Source organism: Bos indicus x Bos taurus, chromosome 26 (assembly GCF_003369695.1).
Source record: "Bos indicus x Bos taurus breed Angus x Brahman F1 hybrid chromosome 26, Bos_hybrid_MaternalHap_v2.0, whole genome shotgun sequence".
Classification (NCBI taxonomy): Eukaryota; Metazoa; Chordata; class Mammalia; order Artiodactyla; family Bovidae; genus Bos; species Bos indicus x Bos taurus.
In genome coordinates, this window is record NC_040101.1 from 25174428 (window position 1) to 25192697 (window position 18270).

An 18270-nucleotide genomic window follows, 5' to 3' on the forward strand; every position below is an offset into this window, starting at 1 on the left:
CCTGACAAAGTGAAGACTAATTCAGGTCATCAGCCTGGAAGTTCAGAAGATCCTGAGTGATTAGCTCATGCTGGTTCTCTCCAGCTACTACGCTTTACACATTGCCTATTTCATCAATTGTACTGAAGTAAACTCTCCACCACTATACCATCAAACAGCTTCTCCTACTTAAGCAAATGATGCAAATTCTCCTTGGGGAAAAAAAATCACACATCCCTTTTCTCTCTTAACGCTATTAACAGAGGCTTCAGATAAATGTCGGAGAAGGCAATGGCACTCCACTCCAGTACTTTGCCTCAAAAATCCCATGGATGGAGGAGCCTGGTAGGCTGCAGTCCATGGGGTCGCTAAGAGTCGGACACGACTGAGCGACTTCACTTTCACTTTTCACTTTCATGCATTGGAGAAGGAAATGGCAACCCACTCCAGTGTTCTTGCCTGGAGAATCCCAGGGTTGGGGGAGCCTGGTGGCTGCCGTGTATGGGGTCGCACAGAGTCGGACACGACTGAAGTGACTTAGCAGCAGTAGCAGTCAGATAAATGTGGCAAGAAAGACATTCATATTCACCATTGTTTTCACCCATCTATGAGAGACATGCTTGTGACCTATTTTCTGTCTGCCTCTAAGACTTGCTAGGAATGCTCTCCAATGCTGGCAGACTTCGGTAGTCTGGTCTCCTGAATTGTGATGTCAATAAAATATTTATCCAACTGCCTGAAAATCACCAATTATCTCTTCTTCCTTCATTTGGGAAAGTACCACCCACTGACATGTCCTACTTGTATCTGAAAGATGTATGACTTGTCAGTGCTAAGTTTAGTGAATGTTTTCAGAAGAGCTGTAAACTTGAACTGAACATGAGATCAATTATAGAAAATATGGAGATTCTAGGAGACTGGTCCTCAGAGGATAACCAAATAACTCACTATCCAGATTTGGACAATCTGAGTGAGAGGTGATGCTGCTAACATCAGTGATGCTGAGACCACCAGCATAAACAGCGTTCTGAACAAAAAAAGCAATATGAACATTTAACATTGACTTCACTTTCTTTACACCTTGATGGATGAATGGATAAACAAAATACGGCACAGGCATCAATGGAATATTGTTCAATCTTGAAAAGAAAGGAGATTTTAACACATGCTACAACATGGATGAAACTTGAGAACAGGATGCTAAGTGAAATAAACCAGTCACAAAAGGACAAACACTGTATAACTCCACTTATGAGATATCAAGAGTAGTTAAAGTCATAGAAATAGGAAATAGAGTGGTGATTGCCAGGGGCTGGGAGGAGGAGGAAATGTAAGGTTATTGTTTAACGAGTACAGAGTTTCAGTCTGGAAAGATTAAAAACATTTCACAGATGGATAGTGGAGATGATTGCATAACAACATGAATGTATTTAATGCCAATGCACTGCACATTTAGACAGTTAAAATGGTATATTTTATGTTACATGTGTCTTACCACAGTAAAAATGGTTGTCATCACTTTATTTGGAAAATGATAAAGCATGGATCAGAATATCCTCAAGGCCCTTTATTCTATGCATAACACATTATGATCCCAATTATGAGTCACTGAAGTTAAGACATAGTCAAATCACCCACTGCTCCCCTGTGTGTTTTAACAAACATTTGGGAAAAGACATGAAGAGTCCAACAGGGATTTACTGCTAGCAAAGCTGGTCAAAGGACTCAGTGAGCCTTTATGACTCCGTCCTCAACTTAGACTTGAATGTAGCTCAAATTCAGTGAACAGTGGCAAGTAAAGAATCTGGAACTAAGAGAGAAGTGATCTGCTTGCTCCCACAAGCAAGTCTGCTTAATTTGCTTTTCACATTAAGCAAGGCAAATCCTCCCTTCCTGAGAGTAGGAGGCCCCAGAAGCAAAGAGGAAAAAAGTTCAAGTAGATCAAAAGAGAGCTGATCCACACTGTCTGGGTTTCAGACAGTGGCCCATCTGCCTCCTACTAAAGTCTCGAAGGTTCTCTCTAGACTCAGTCACACCAGATGTCCCCACCCCCACACCCATCGAGGAGGAAAGAATGGGATGAAACAGAGTTGAAAATAAAGATTCTCCTCCAACAAAAACTACTTCTAACCTTTGCTTTTCCTGCAAGCTCTTAGTTGCATAACAACATTTTCCTTCCTGTTAACATTTGATATTGAGAAATATTGAATTTTCTTCTTCACCTTGTGGCTCCTCATTCTCTGTGTGTGCCAGATAGTTTCCCACTTACTTCCAAAGCTGTTCATGTGAGTGAGAACCATTAGGAATTCACTTGATAAAGGCAAAGGTGGTCAGAACCCTTGGAACCAAGTTGAGTTCAGACACAGCCCCAAACCTGAAGGCCACATTCTCTTATTTTACTCTGCACTATTGACTGACTGATTCATGTATCTACAACCCCACCCCTGAGCCCAAACTTTAGAGCAAGTTTCTAAAGGACATGCATGATATTGGCTGACTGCTGAATCCTCCTTTCCATAAGGATTCATGTCAGCACGCCCTAGAGACTCCATAAACACCTATGCTCCTGGAGCACTTATTGAGTTCCCGCAAATGCCTAGGACATGGCCAGTTCTCTGCCCCAAAAGAGCCTATTATTTAATAACAATATTACAGAGTTTGGTACTGCTGGTGGCAAGGATATTTCCTTAGAGGCCCCATGGGGCCTCAGGGAGGAAAGATTTTTCAAGAAAGAGAATGTGTTCTGAAAGACAGAACATAGTTAGCTCTGACTGCAAATTGGGCATTTTATTGCATGTCTTATGGATAATCACAGGTAAAGACTTTGATCTTTATCCATATAGCAGCAATAAGAAAAAAAGCAAGAACTCTGTGTACTATCTTTCTCTCTCTCTCTCTCTGCCATTCCAGGAAAACAGAGCTCATTAAAGTGCTCAGAAGAATGTCTTCATGTGTATTCTTTCAAATCCAGTGCTGTTGTCCGGTCTTGCTCTGCCATCGTCCCCCACCAACGCCCTGATTAGGAGACAGGACAGCAGAAGGACAAATGAAAGATGAAGAAGAAGGATGTTGAAGGCGAGGGGAGTGGACAAGTAGGGGGTTAATGCAGAGTTTCGGGGGAAAGATGAAAGGGAGGCATGAGAGTGGCAGGGCAGCATGGAAGCCCTAACAAACCCACGTGTTCAGATCAGGCTTTATTCCTCAGACACAGGACTCTGAGCACTTGTGGTCTGGAGTGGCAACATCAGGACAGCTCTCCCTTCTTTTGTGATTGAACTCAGTGATCCATTTTATAATCAAACTTGCAAACTGAATCTAAACAGGCAATGCAACAAAAACCAAAATATCAGCATGTAGGCAAGCGTTGGCAGAGTTCAGGGTGTGTGAGAGTACCACGTGAAGTGCCTGCCATGCCGTGATGCACTTAACTGACTCTACCTCTTCTCTGATTATGATGACTATCAATAATGTTCATTAAGGACAGAAAGGTAACTTTCACTGTAAAATGGAGACTGCGTGTTCACTATTATTGATCCTCACAAAGGGAGCAGCCAAAGACCGAGTCCTTCAAGGTCTGAGATAAAGCCCAGTACCCTGGAGTGAACGTGCATGGGGGGTATATCCGATGTCCCAGCATGCAGGACCCATCCTGGATGGGAACAATAGGGTGCAGGGCACAAGTGTCTCATCCTGTATTAACAAAGAAACCTAGACATGTACCCTTATACTCAAAGAGCTTGATGTATGGAATCATCATTTTAATCTTAATTTACGGGATGTTTCATTTAACATTTTTAATATCTTAATTCTCTGTCTTCACTGTCTCACATTTTAATAAAACCTTAAGATTTTAATTAGCCCAAGCTGAACTCAATTGAAATGCCCCATATATGTATTGATACTGAGCAGAGAGGGAAGGGCTGAAAGTGCAAGGAATTCTAGGTTGAAAATTAAATCACACAGAATGTTAAGAATCGCCAGTGTCATTCACCAGACCTTTATTTATTTTTGAATGGCAGCACAAGCCCCATCGCAATCAATTCTATACCTAGTCACTGGAACCACAGATTTACCAAATGCAATTTGTCTCTGTAGTTAAAATATTTGGAAAGAACAAACCTCTAAAGTTGTCTCAGAATCAGTACCTCCTCTTAAATGGTCTTGAATGACACATGTAAAAGAATGACCCCTAGCGGTAATAGGCCAAACCTACAGTATTTAATTAAGACCAGCTTTGAACTCGAGGGGGTAGAAATGGATTCCCTTATAAAGCAACGTGAAGCTTCCAGGGAAAGGGCACACACGGTGCGTTGCTTTATCTCACGACTCAGCAGTCACACCAGCATAACTCAAAAATTCCCTTATCTCATAGATGCCTCAAATTAGACCAGGGGCTTGTAGGAAACTATCTTCTAACTGTTCTCTTGATACAGCAACACAATGCACAGTATTATGTCTAGTTACCCATCCAACTTCTACATAAAAATTCCCAGTTACTAGACACATTGTAGTAGGCATTGATTTTTGTTGTTGTGTTTTTTTTTTTTTCCTTCCTGCAGAATGATAAAGAACTCTTCTTCTTTGGGTAGGGATGTTCCCATGTGCCTAATTTGGGGAAAGTCAGTAGGAGGGAGTGAACATTATTTCTCCTCAATATAGAAATGGAAACTGAGAGATTTTCCCCCTCCTCAATTCCTTTCAGCCAGGATCTAAGCATATGAACTGAGAGTGGATGGTTGTATATTGCTGCTCAGAGATGGGAAACTAGAATGAGGGAGGCAGTGACTTACAGTAGCCAAGTGATGTCATGCCCAGAAGGGATGTAGCTGAGGCAGAGGTGATGTCTAGCAGATGTGGTTGTGTGCAATGCATCTGGCATATTGTGTGTCATGTCCTAACCAGATTACTTCATCCCATACTTTATTTGTCCCTTAATTCCACCCCTTTCCAAGACCATTCCTCCAAACTCTTATCTTCCTATGACATCCCAGTAATCCTTTTCTTTACACAAAGTTGGCTTCCCTTATTTGTAACCCAGAATCTTAAAGGACCCCTATCAATTTAATCACTAGTATATACTTCCTTGTTATATATTCTCATCAGGCCTGGTGTTACCTTATTCTGTTATTTAATATTCCTTTAGTATAAGCTGAAATTTTTCTTATTCATATTATTTCTTAAAACATTTAGTGTCTCTATACTAACACTCCTAACAGGGATAAAATCCATCTATAGAAATTAAATAACTACAAGACAACTGTCTAGATATTTTAATTAATTGGGAGATGGTGGTGTTGTTGAGGCAAAGACTAAAAAATGGATCATATTGAGGAATGTGTTAAAAATAAGCTGAGATCTCTGTGAATGGAATATATTTCCTTTGTGGATTTCTCATTTTAACCATGAGCTCCTTGGGATTTTAAAGTAATGAAAAGACAAAAAAGCTAGTCTTTTCCCTAGTATGCCGTGAAAATTTGTTGATATTATGGCACCTCCTATCATCATGGGATTCCAGTTCTCTAATTAGTCACCTTCACCCACAGCAGCCATGAAGTTAAAAGACACTTGCTCCTTGGAAGAAAAGCTATGACAAACCTAGATAGCATATTAAAAAGCAGACACACTACTTTGCCAACAAAGGTCCGTCTAGTCTAAACTATTGTTTTCCCAGCATTCATGTAGGGATATGAGAGTTGGACCATAAAGAAGGCTGAGTGACGAAAATGGATGCTTTTGAGCTGCTGTTGCAGAAGACTCTTGAGAGTCCCTTGGACTGCAAAGAGATCAAACCAGTCCATCCTCAAGGAAATCAATTCTGAATATTCACTGGAAGGACTGATGCTGAAGCTCCAATACTTTGGCTACCTGATGCAAAGAGCCGACTCATTAGAAAAGACCCTGATGCTGGGAAAGATTGAAGGTGGTAGGAGAAGGGGACGACAGAGGAAGAGATGGTTGGATGGCATCACCGACTCAATGGACATGAGTTTGACCAAAGTCCGGGAGATAGTGAATGACAGGGAAGCCTGGGGTTCTGCAGTCCAGGGGGTCGCAAAGAATTGGACATGACTGAACGAATGAAAAACAACACACCTCCTACCTACTTTATCACCACATCCCATCTCACATCCCACATCTCACAGGTAAGGGCATTAATAAGAAAGAGAAAGAAAATTTTTCTTATTTTTCTCCAATTATATGTCTCCAATACTCCTAACTTTCTTTCATGCACCAGAAATTTGAAACTGTTCAGATTCATCTGGATACATACAGTATCTTGGAGAAAATTGCCCTCCCTAAATCAATAGTAGTTTTAAGTATCTCCACGTGAGCTTAAGACTGGACCAGCATTATACAAGTCCTCCACAGAAAACAGAATGCAAATAAAGCATAGAATTGTAATTAGATTTCAAGTACACAAAAAGATCCAAACAACATCCTGAGAATGTAGGTGTTTAGAGAATGAGCCTTATCCCAGGGGGATTTCAAGCCAGGAGAAAAGTAGCTTCTAACTAGCAAACCACCCTTGGTTCTACAAGATGAATAGTGAGCAGGACTCATTTTGATACATTTTGACTTTCTTTGTTGTAAAGTCTCATTTAAATAATCCATACCTCTATCCAGAAATATTTAGTTCTTATTATAAACAGAGAACTTTCATTCTGAAAATCAGTATTATCCAGAGTTGTCAGAGGAAAAACTCTCTTCTGTGCACAAATACACAATACCCCAAGAGAATGAACATGATAAGTTTTATGATCTTTTACTAGAAAAACAGATTAAACAGAAAGCAAAGATAAGAGTAAGTTATTTACACACATCTTCAGATTATTGGTGCTTTCATGTATATTCCCTTTTCCAATTCCATAAACAGGAAATGAACAGCCTCCAAACAGTTCCCTTTGAACAGGCAGTGTATTACCCACTTTACAATGCAATGTTTATTGGTGATAACTGTGGATCTACTATAAATCTACAACTCACTTAAAAAAAGTCTTTCAGAAGCAGGCAGTTGTCCTACTGAACAAACATGACCAAACTCTCTCATAGCCAGGTCTTACCTCTGCACACACATCAGAAACAAAAAATACTATGCTGTGCTGAAACTTTTTAGGAATTAGAATTGTACGGAGTTTATTTGGAAGAAAGGCTACCAAAAATCTCAAGTGGCCTTATAAGGATAAAAATATACTGAAAATATTAATAGCAAGATATTAGAAAGGGGTCAAAGTAATCTACAGGAAGCAAAAGGGAGGCAGAGTAAACGTGAACACTGCAGTATCCTTTATTCTGGTGCTTCCAACACACACATAAGTACATACACTCCAACAATACTTACTCTCATGTTGAACAGTCATGACCTAGCATGTGTGTGCACACGCACACACGCACACACACACACACACACACACACACACACATACTCCTTACCCTTATTTGGGGTAATGCCAGGATATTTCTACATTCTTTTGACTTTTGTTATTATTGAGGAATAATTTACATACTGCAAAAAGCATAGATTTCCAGTGTACAGTTGGATCAATTTTGACAGATATATACTTACAGGTGGCCATCATCCAAATCGAGATACAGAGCATTTCCAACACAGGACTTGTGCCCCTTTTCTGTCAGACTTCTCTCCCACCCGCGAAACTACTATGCCGATTTGTTCCACAATAGATTGATCACGCCTGTTCATGAACTCTACACAAATGGAAGCATATGTATGCTCTCATTTGTGCTACTTGATGCATTCCGCTAGATTTATTTTACAGCTCACTAATGGGCTGCGACGTACAGTTAGAAAAAAAAAATGCTACAATGCATGCCATAACCTAGAGTGCATTCATTTAACTTCGGGTGTTTACAAATTCTCAGACTTCTCCCACAGAGATTCAGATTAAAATGTAGATCACTGAGCCCTACTCCAGACCAACTAAAGCGTGCATCCTTATGCGGTTCTGCTGCAGGTTGTTCACAGCCTACATTCTAACATGGTTTACAGCCAGGTTTCTCAATCACTCTAAACAATGCTTTCACCATGTCACCACCTCTGTCCCAGCTAAGAAAATACAACGGCTCCCCGTTTACTGCCTACTGCATCAAGCCTGAGTACCTTCACCTGACACACAAATCCCTCCATCAAAGGGCCTTGCTTTCCTGATCGATACGCTTTCCTGTTAATCAGCAACAAGAACCTCCACAGCCATGGGTCTCCTTAGGGACCCCCACTGCCCATTCAATTCCACAATACAGACTCTAATGCTAACTTTTCCCTGTATCTGAGGACCTCTCAGAGCTCTTCAAATTGAGTAACAGCCTCAGATAGTATTTCCTGGAAACTGTTTTGGTGGTGGGTGGGTCTGTGAGTACCAGGCACATTTGTAAGGCATCAGAGCTTCCCCCAGGCTGACTTACTGACTGTTAATTCTCCTCCACAGAAGTGTTCTCTGTGTTATATCTCTGTTCAAGAGAGTACCCTTTGGCTCTACAACCTGGGTAGAACATTGGTTCTATGTGGTCTCCTGGGTATATTTGGAAACAGATGGGTCTCAGTTCTCCTCTTGCTTTCTTACTCTTCAAATAGGAGAAGAAAGGCCTCTTGAGTTAGGACTGAAACAAAACTTGCAAAAATAGATCACGAAAGGTAGGAAAGAAGGGGCAGACTAAAGGAAGCAGCTGGGGAAGCTCAAGGCAAACTTCAAGGTATAGCCCTCATGTTTTAGTGCCTTCTCTCGGACACATAGAAGGCACTAAATAGATGTGTGTTGATATCAGAGTCAAAGAGCTTGCTTGAATATATTCATTCATACATTATTTTTCAGTTTCTACTGTGTCTCAGGAACTTCTGTAGGAGCTGAGAATATAGCCACTAGTAAGACAAATCCCTATCCTCAAGGAACTTGGCATTCTAAGGGGATTATACAGACACACACACACACACACATACATACACAACACACACCCTTTAAGCAGGGTAAGGGGGGAAAGAAAGTGCACACTATTAACAAACAGTAATAAAGGAAGTTCTCAGTAAAGGTAGTATTTTAAAAGACTGGAAGGGGGTAATTAAGTGGGCTACTCAGCTATCTAGCGAAGTTCAGGCAGAATACAGGAAGAACTGCAAAGGCCCTGAGGTGGAAGCCTTCTTCCTGTGTTTGATAAATACCAAGAGATCTGAAAATATATGAGGGTATTGGAACACAAAAGGCCTAATGGGCTGTTGTAACAACTTTTGCATTTACTCTGAGATAACTCAGAATGAAAGGGAGAGCTTTGAGCTGAGACACACATGATTCATTTTGTATTTTCATAGATTTATTCTGCTACTGTATTGAGAGTAGACTGCAGGGAGATAAGGAGTAAAGAGAGGCTGTTATAATAAACTAAGTAAACAGTGATGGTAACTTGCATCAGGATTGGTAGGATTAAAAGAGCTAAAGAAGAGCAAAATTATGAGTACATTCTGAAAGTGGCAACGACAAGATTTGTTAAATTGTGAGGTGTAAGAGAAGAGGATAGTCTAGGATAAGTCCAAGATGTCTGACCTGAGTGACATGAGAGGTGGGTAGCCATTTATTAACACTGCTGGAAGAGCAGACTGGAAGAGAGTCTGGGAAGTCCTTTGTGAACAGGTGAAGTGTGAGATGCCTTTTAGACACCCAAGTGGTGATAATTAGAAGGCAGTGTATACAAAATTCTAGAGTTTATGAGATACATTCAGATCAAAGATACAAGTCTTGCATTTGTAAATTTATACATGGTGTATATATAGTCATGACACAGGATACTTATACAAAGAGGAAGAATACTGTCTAAAAAAATGAGATCTGGCATAACCCCAATATGTGGCTATCAAAAAGATGCAGAGAAATCAACAAAGAAGATGGAAATGTCCAAGCATAGACAAGGAGAAACAAGGAATTGGTGTCCCAGAAGTCAAGTGAAGAGTATTTTAACAATGAGCATGCTATCAACAACATTAAGTGCTCCTACAGATTAGTAAGATAGGATATGAAAACTCATAGTTAAATTTAGGAAAATAGAATTCATAGTATATTAACAAAGGAGTTCAGTGAGTATGCAAATACTCCTGAAATGGGTTGCACAGAGAACTGGAGAAGATGACTTGGGGATAAAAAAGTATAAATAACTCTCTCAAGGCGAGCTGACATAAAGGAATAAAGAAATAGTGAAGTGGTTGAACTAGCTGAAAAAGCAAGTGGGAAAAAGATACACACACATACATAACTCTTATCTTTAAAAACAGATATATAGTGTGTTTTTGAGTTCAGGCAATAATCCAGTTGAGAGAGGGAAAAAAAAATCTAAAGATGCAAGAGTTAAGGAGAAGAGAAGAATAAAGAATTCTTGACATGGTATACTTAAGAAGTGACAGGAGAATCAAAATGAGAGATACTCCAGGTCCTAGTTCATAGCCCTCTACCTGCCCATTTGCTGTTTTGTTTGGTCTTCAGTTTCATGTGTTGGTTTTGTTTCTCTAAGCAGATTTCAAACTCTTCCAGGATAACAGTGTGTATCCTAGGCCACCTGTGGCTTTTTACAAGACCCCACACTGTATATGACATAACATTTTTCATTTTATCATTGATGGCTTTAGCAAGTTTTGTTCTAAAGGCGGGACACAGGACAAATGACTGCCTCTAAAATTAGAGAGACAGACGAGCAAACAATAAGAGTTTCACAATTTACCAGAGCAGAAACCTCCTTGGCAAACCAGTACGAAAGTAGGAAAACCTGAATTCTCATTAGCCAATTGCTGAAGGTTCAGTATTGAGAAACCTGCGAGATCAAAATCCCAGGGGACCCAGTCATAGGCAGGCTCTCAGACTTTTGGGAGTTTTACCTCCAGGAGGTTTACCAGCTCCTCACAATAAATGACAAAGAAGCATCACCTCATGTTTCCAGAAGAGGGAGGGGAAAAGGGACTGTTTTGAAATATACCACAACATTCTGTTCTTAAAAAAGCCTGCCCTCAGGAAAAACGGTTTTAACAGAACATAACCAGTAAGAATTATAGTGTAGCCTATAAAAAGAATTATAAGTGTAGCCTAAACTAACTGAGGCACGGGGAATAACCAACTCCAGTCTGCTCACTCCAACCTTCCATGTGGGGGAAGGGAAACACAACTCCAGCCCTCTTCGGCCATCCGGTTTCACTTAAGTGTTGGTGTAGGGACTGAGAAGCACAGATGGAGTTCACCGTCCACGGGTACCAAAACTGGATACTAAATCATAGGACTATAGAAGACTTCCTCTCACACTATATCTTATCATTATATTATGAAAAGCCTGTGTACTGCATTTTCTTTTACCCAGTACACGGTGTTTGCTTTTCAACAAAAAATTATAAGGTATTGCTGAAAGACAAAAATCACAGTTTAAAGAGACTGAACATGCATTAGAACCAGAGTCAAATGACAGGAATGTTTGAATAATCAGAGCAGAATTTTTTTAAGGTTATGATTAATACTCTAAGGGATTTAACAAAGTAGACAGCATGAAAGAACAAACAGATAATGTAAGACAGAGGAAAAGTATACACAAGAATCAAAGAGAAATGCTGGAGATCAAACAACACTAATAGAAGTGAATAATGCCCTTGGTGGGCTCATTTGTATCCAGACATGGCTTTTCACAGTAGAGAAACAAAACCAAAACCTATTCTTCTAAAGACCTCTAAACTCAATAAGCCTCTAGCCAGGTGGAGAAAAAAAAAAAAAAAAGATGAGACTAATTACTAATATCAGAACTGAAAGAAGGGATTATTACAAATGTCATGGACACTAAACAGAACAAAGGTATATTATGAAAAACTACGCCTAAAATATTGATAACATAGATGAAATGGACCAATTCTTCGAGAGACATGTCTCCCAACAAACACAAGCAATAGCCAATCTGAATAGATCTATAACTATTAAAGAAATTCAATCAATAATTAATAACCTTCCAAAACAGAAAGCCAGATGCTTTCACTGGTGTATTCTATCAAACATTTAAGGATGAAATTATGTCAGATCTCTACAATTTCTTCCAGAAGGTACAATCAGGAAGAATACGTCTGAATTCATTTTGCAAAGCCAACATCACCCTCATATCGAAAATTGACAGAGCTATTTACAAGAAAAAAAATTCAGATCAATATCTCTCACAAACATTGATAGAAAAATGCTCAAAATATTAGCAAATTAAATCAAACTATTTATATAAAGAACAATGCACTGCAAGCAAGTGAAATTTATCTCAAATATGCAACATTCAAAAATTAATATAATCCATTGTATCAAACAGAGAAGGCAATGGCACCCCACTCCAGTACTCTTGCTTGGAAAATCCCATGGATGGAGGAGACTGTTAGGCTGCAATCCATGGGGTCACTAAGAGTCGGACACGACTGAGCGACTTCACTTTCACTTTTCACTTTCATGCATCGGAGAAGGAAATGGCAGCCCACTCCAGTGTTCTTGCCTGGAGAATCCCAGGGACGGGGGAGCCTGGTGGGCTGCCGTGTATGGGGTCGCACAGAGTCGCACACGACTGAAGTGACTTAGCATAACATAGCATTGTATCAAAAGGTTTCACAGGTGGCACTGGTAGTAAAGAATCCACCAGCCAATGCAGGAAACCTAAGAGACATGGATTCAGTCCCTGGGTTGGGAATATCCTCTGGAGGAGAGCATGGCAACCTATTCCAGTATTCTTGCCTGGAGAATCCCATGGACAGAGTAGCCTAGGGGGCCACAATCCATAGGATCACAAAGAGACACAACTGAAGCGACTTAGCACATATGCATTATATCAAAAGCCTAAAGAAGAAAAATGGCATCATCGTTTAAATAGATGCAGAAAAACACTGGATGAAATCCAATACCCATTTATGATAAACTTGGTCAGCAAGTTAGAAATAGAGGGGAATCTCCTCAACTTGATAAGGAATATCTACAAAAAAAAAACAAACCTACAACTAACATCATACTTAATGTTAAGAAACTCTCTTACTAAGATCAAGAATAAAGCAAGGATGCCCCTCACCACTGCTTTTCAACATTGTACAGGAGTCCTAACTAATTCAATAAGACAAGAAAAGGAAATTAAAAGTATACCATTTGGAAGGGAAGGAATAAAACTGGCTTTGCTTGCACGGATGATATAATCATTTATGTAGATAATCAGAAAGAACTGACCAAAAAAAAAAAAATTGTAACTAATAAGTGAGCATAACAACATCACAAAATACAATGTTAATATATAAAATCAATTACTTTCCTATTTACCAGCAATGAACAAGTGAAGTTTGAAATAAAAACCACAACTCCAATGAAATACTTTGGTATTAATCTAAGCAAATATATACAAGATATATATGAGGAAAACTACAAAACTCTGACAACGAAAGATACCAAAGTGCTAAATAAGTGCAGAGATATTGCATGTTCATTGATAGGAAGATTCAGTATTGTCAGCATGTCATTTCTTAACAGTTGACCTATAAATTCCATGCAATTACAATCAAAATCTAAGTAAGGTTTTACGGATATTGACAAATTGATTCTAAAGTTGATTTGCAGAAGGAAAAACACCTGAAGAGCCAATTCAGTACTGAGTGAGAAAAAAGCTGGAGGATTGATACTACTCAACTTCAAGACATACCATAAAGCTACAATAATCAAGACAGCACATTATTGGTGAAAGAATAGTAATATGTTATTGGTGAAAGAATTGGTCAATGGAATAGACAGAGAACCCAGAAACAGACCAACATAAATAAAGTCTATTAATCTTTGACAAAAGAACAAAGACAATGCAATGGAGGACTGACGGTCTTCAACTAGTGATGCTGGAACAACTGAGCTGTTATGTATTGGCTTGATATGATGTCAAACCCACTTGTTTATGACTTGTTTATGAAGCCTTTTTAATCCACTTGTTTATGACAAAGACAAAAAAATTGTGTGTTTTAGAAGTAAATGGTTTTTGATCGAGACTAAATTAACCTCTGTCAGGATGTCATCATCTCATCTGTTGTTGTTGACTGGGACTCAGAAGTTCAGCTAATAAGGCACCCAAGTGGGAGATTATCACTAAGAGTACACAGAGAAAAAACTATGGCAAGGACACATTTAGAATATAAATACTGAGAGTTTGTGAAGAATACATGAGAGTTTTGGTCTGCGCAAAAGCTACCTTAAGCTGATCTGATGCTTCTAAGATCCTGAGGCACTTGTTCCTTCCTGGCCAGGCTATTATTGGTTAGTAATGGTGTTAAACCATGCAGTGGTCTCAAGAAGAGAAGGAACATATGTCCCTGCCTTGATGAAGAACTCCTCCTAGGCAGCAGCACAAGCCATGAAATGGTACATGGAGTGATAACCTGCAAACTATTCAAGCCTGCCTGCCAACATCAGCAACTTGGTGCCCTAGCAATGTGCTCTAGCAACAAGGAACTTCCTTTTGCTCCAGCAGCTGAAAGTCAGCTCTGGGTTGATTAAGCCAGCTCACCTGAGAAACCAACCTTATATAAAAGGTACACCTCAACTTAATTTGGACTTTGTTTCTGTTATCTCCTCTTGCCTAGAACAATAGTATAATTAATAAATCATTTGTTTGAAGTATGTTGTTTCTTTATTGACTTATTAAGAGTCATTTCCCTGTATGCTACTGGCTTGTAAAATTCGCATGGTGAATCTGTGTTAAATACAATATTGGCAAAGACAGCCTCAGTCTCTGAAGATAATCCATCACTCCTCAAACAAAACACTGGACATCCACATGTAAAATATGAATTTAGACACAGACCTTACATCCTTTACAAAAAAATGTACTCAAAATTGCTCACAGACCTAAACCTAAAATGAAAAACTATAAAAAGTCCTGTAAAATAATTACGGGAGGAAACTTCAAGTACCTTTGGTATGATTAAAGTGAAAGTCGCTCAGTCGTGTCCAACGTTTTACGACTCCATGGACTGCAGTCCATAGAATTTTCTAGGCCAGAATACTGGAGTGGGTAGCCTTTCCCTTCTCCAGAAGATCTTCCCAACCCAGGTATCAAACCCAGGTCTCCTGCATCGCAGGTGGATTCTTTACCAGCTGAGCCACAGGGGAAGCTTGGTATGATGAGAATTCTTTAAATACAACACCAAAGGCAAGATCCATGAAAGAAGTCACTGTAAGCTGCATTTCATTAAAATTACAAACTTCTGCACTGCAAAAGCCAGTATCAAGAGAATGGGAAGCTAAGCCACGTATTGGGAGAAAATATTTGCAAAAGACACAGCTAATAAAGGACTGTTATTCAAAATATACAAAGAACTCATAAAACTCAACAGTAAGAAAACAAATAGGTAGGGTAAATGTCTACACTTATAGCTGATCCACATTGTTACACAACAGAAACTAACACGTTATAAAGCAATTATCTTCCAATTAAAAAAAAATAGAAAACAACCAGAATAAAAAAATAGGCCAAAGGCCTTAAAAGACACATCAGTGAAGATAGAAAGTTGGTAAGTGAGCACACTGAAAGATGTTAAATCTCATATATAATTAGGGGATTGAAAATTTTAAGCAATGAGGTAACACTTCCCTGGTAGCTCAGACAGTAAAGAATCTGTCTGTGCTTAAATGAACCTTAAATGAATATTACAAAGTGAAAGAACTCAATCTAAAAAGGCTAAGAAGCCATATGGTTCAAACTAGAAGACATTCTGTAAAACACAAAACTCTGACAATGGTGAAAAGATTAGTGGTTGGCAGTTGTTAAGAGAGAGAGATGAAAAGACAGTACACAGAGGGTTTTTAGGGCAGTGAAACCATTCTTTACAACAGTACAATGCTAGATATGCATTATTATACATTTGTCAGAATCCATATAATGCACAACACTAAGATTGAACCTTCTTATAAAGTATGAACTTTGGATGATAATCGTTTCTAGAATTCTTGTGCTACACTCGCCTACATGCTGGACTATCTCATTTCCAATTATTTTCTAACACCTCAATCAAACTACAAATTCCAAGGAAAAGCAACCCTGTCTTGCTCACAGCTGAACACCCGCCACCTCGAACAGTAAGGTCAAAATAATGTTTGTTAAATAAGCATAGGGAAAATATCAGGCACATAAAATAACTGATAAGACAATCAGATGGTATTTTAAAGATAAGATCCAACCAGTCCTTTCTGAAGGAGATCAGCCCTGGGATTTCTTTGGAAGGAATGATGCTAAAGCTGAAACTCCAGTACTTTGGCCACCTCATGCGAAGAGTTGACTCATTGGAAAAGACTCTGATGCTGGGAGGGATTGGGGGCAGGAGGAGAAGGGGATGACAGAGGATGAGATGGCTGGAAGGCATCACTGACTCGATGGACGTGAGTCTAAGTGAACTCTGGGAGTTGGTGATGGACAGGGAGGCCTGGCGTGCTGCGATACATGGGGTCGCAAAGAGTCGGACACGACTGAGTGACTGAACTGAATTGAACCATCAAAAGTGTGGGTATGTTTCAAGGAACCATCAAACTTTGTTAAGACATCTACAAACTGGCAGCACTGGGAAGCCATTACTATATCTAGGCTCAGAAAAGCAAGGGGGCATGACAGTATTCCAAAACCTGATGATAAACTGAGCAGCAGAAAAGTTGTCACAAAGAAAGAAATGTAGTTATGGAGGGCAACAGCTGAAACCAGAAATCTGCATCAAAGCAGGGAGGAGGCATGCAAGAAGTAAATCTATTTACCTCGCTTCCTGAATTGTACTCTCCTTGTGATTTTTATTAGCTATGCCTAGCAGTAAACCAAAGGGTAAGAATGAATAACACAGTTCATAGGAATCGGTTCCCAGGTGCCAAAAGCAGGCAGAGAACACATATGCAGAAACTGGGGAGGGAGAAATTGGTGATGGAGAATAATCAACATGCTGATATTATCAAGCAAGGTATTCTTGATATGTAATTATAAAAATACAGTGGAAATATATGGGAAGACTTGATAAAGGAGTGGAAATAGGATGCCTTAATCTATTCTCTCTTTAAGTTCAGTTCAGTCACTCAGTCATGTCCGACTCTTTGCAACCACATGAATCACAGCACACCAGGCCTCCCTGTCCATCACCAACACCCGGAGTTCACTCAGACTCACATCCATCGAGTCAGTGATGCCATCCAGCCATCTCATCCTCTGTCGTCCCCTTCTCCTCCTGCCCCCAATCCCTCCCAGCATCAGAGTCTTTTCCAATGAGTCAACTCTTCCCATCAGGCGGCCAAAGTATTGGAGTTTCAGCTTTAGCACCAGTCCTTCCAAAGAACACCCAAGACTGATCTCCTTTAGGATGGACTGTTTGGATCTCCTTGCAGTCCAAGGGACTCTCAAGAGTCTTCTCCAATACCACAGTTCAAAAGCATCAATTCTTCAGTGCTCAGCTTTCTTCACAGTCCAATTCTCACATCCATACACGGTCACTGGAAAAACCATAGCCTTGACTAGATGGACCTTTGTTGGCAAAGTAATGTCTCTGCTTTTGAATATGCTATCTAGGTTGGGCATAACTTTCCTTCCAAGGAGTAAGCGTCTTTTAATTTCATGGCTGCAGTCACCATCTGCAGTGATTTTGGAGCCCCCAAAAATAAAGTCTGACACTGTTTCCACTGTTTCCCCATCTATTTACCATGAAGTGATGGGACCAGATGCCATGATCTTAGTTTTCTGAATGTTGAGCTTTAAGCCAACTTTTTCACTCTCCTCTTTCACTTTCATGAAGAGGCTTTTTAGTTTTAGAAAAGGCAGAGAAACCAAAGATCAAATTGCCAACATCTGATGGATCATCGAAAAAGCAAGAGAGTTCCAGAAAAACATCTATTTCTGCTTTATTGACTATGCCAAAGCCTTTGTGTGAATCACAATAAACTGTGGAAAATTCTGAAAGAGATGGGAATACCAGATCACCTGACTTGCCTCTTGAGAAACCTATATGCAGGTCAGGAAGCAACAGCTGGAACTGGACATGGAACAACAGACTGGTTCCAAATAGGAAAAGGAGTCCTTCAAGGCTGTATATTGTCACCCTGCTTATTTAACTTATACGCAGAGTACATCATGAGAAACACTGGACTGGAAGAAACACAAGCTGGAATCAAGATTGCTGGGAGAAATATGAATAACCTCAGATATGCAGATGACACCACGCTTATAGCAGAAAGCAACCCCAATAGAGGTGAAACTGGTTAACCTACAAGGTTTGGAACTGGTGTAACAACTTGCTGTAAAGGACTG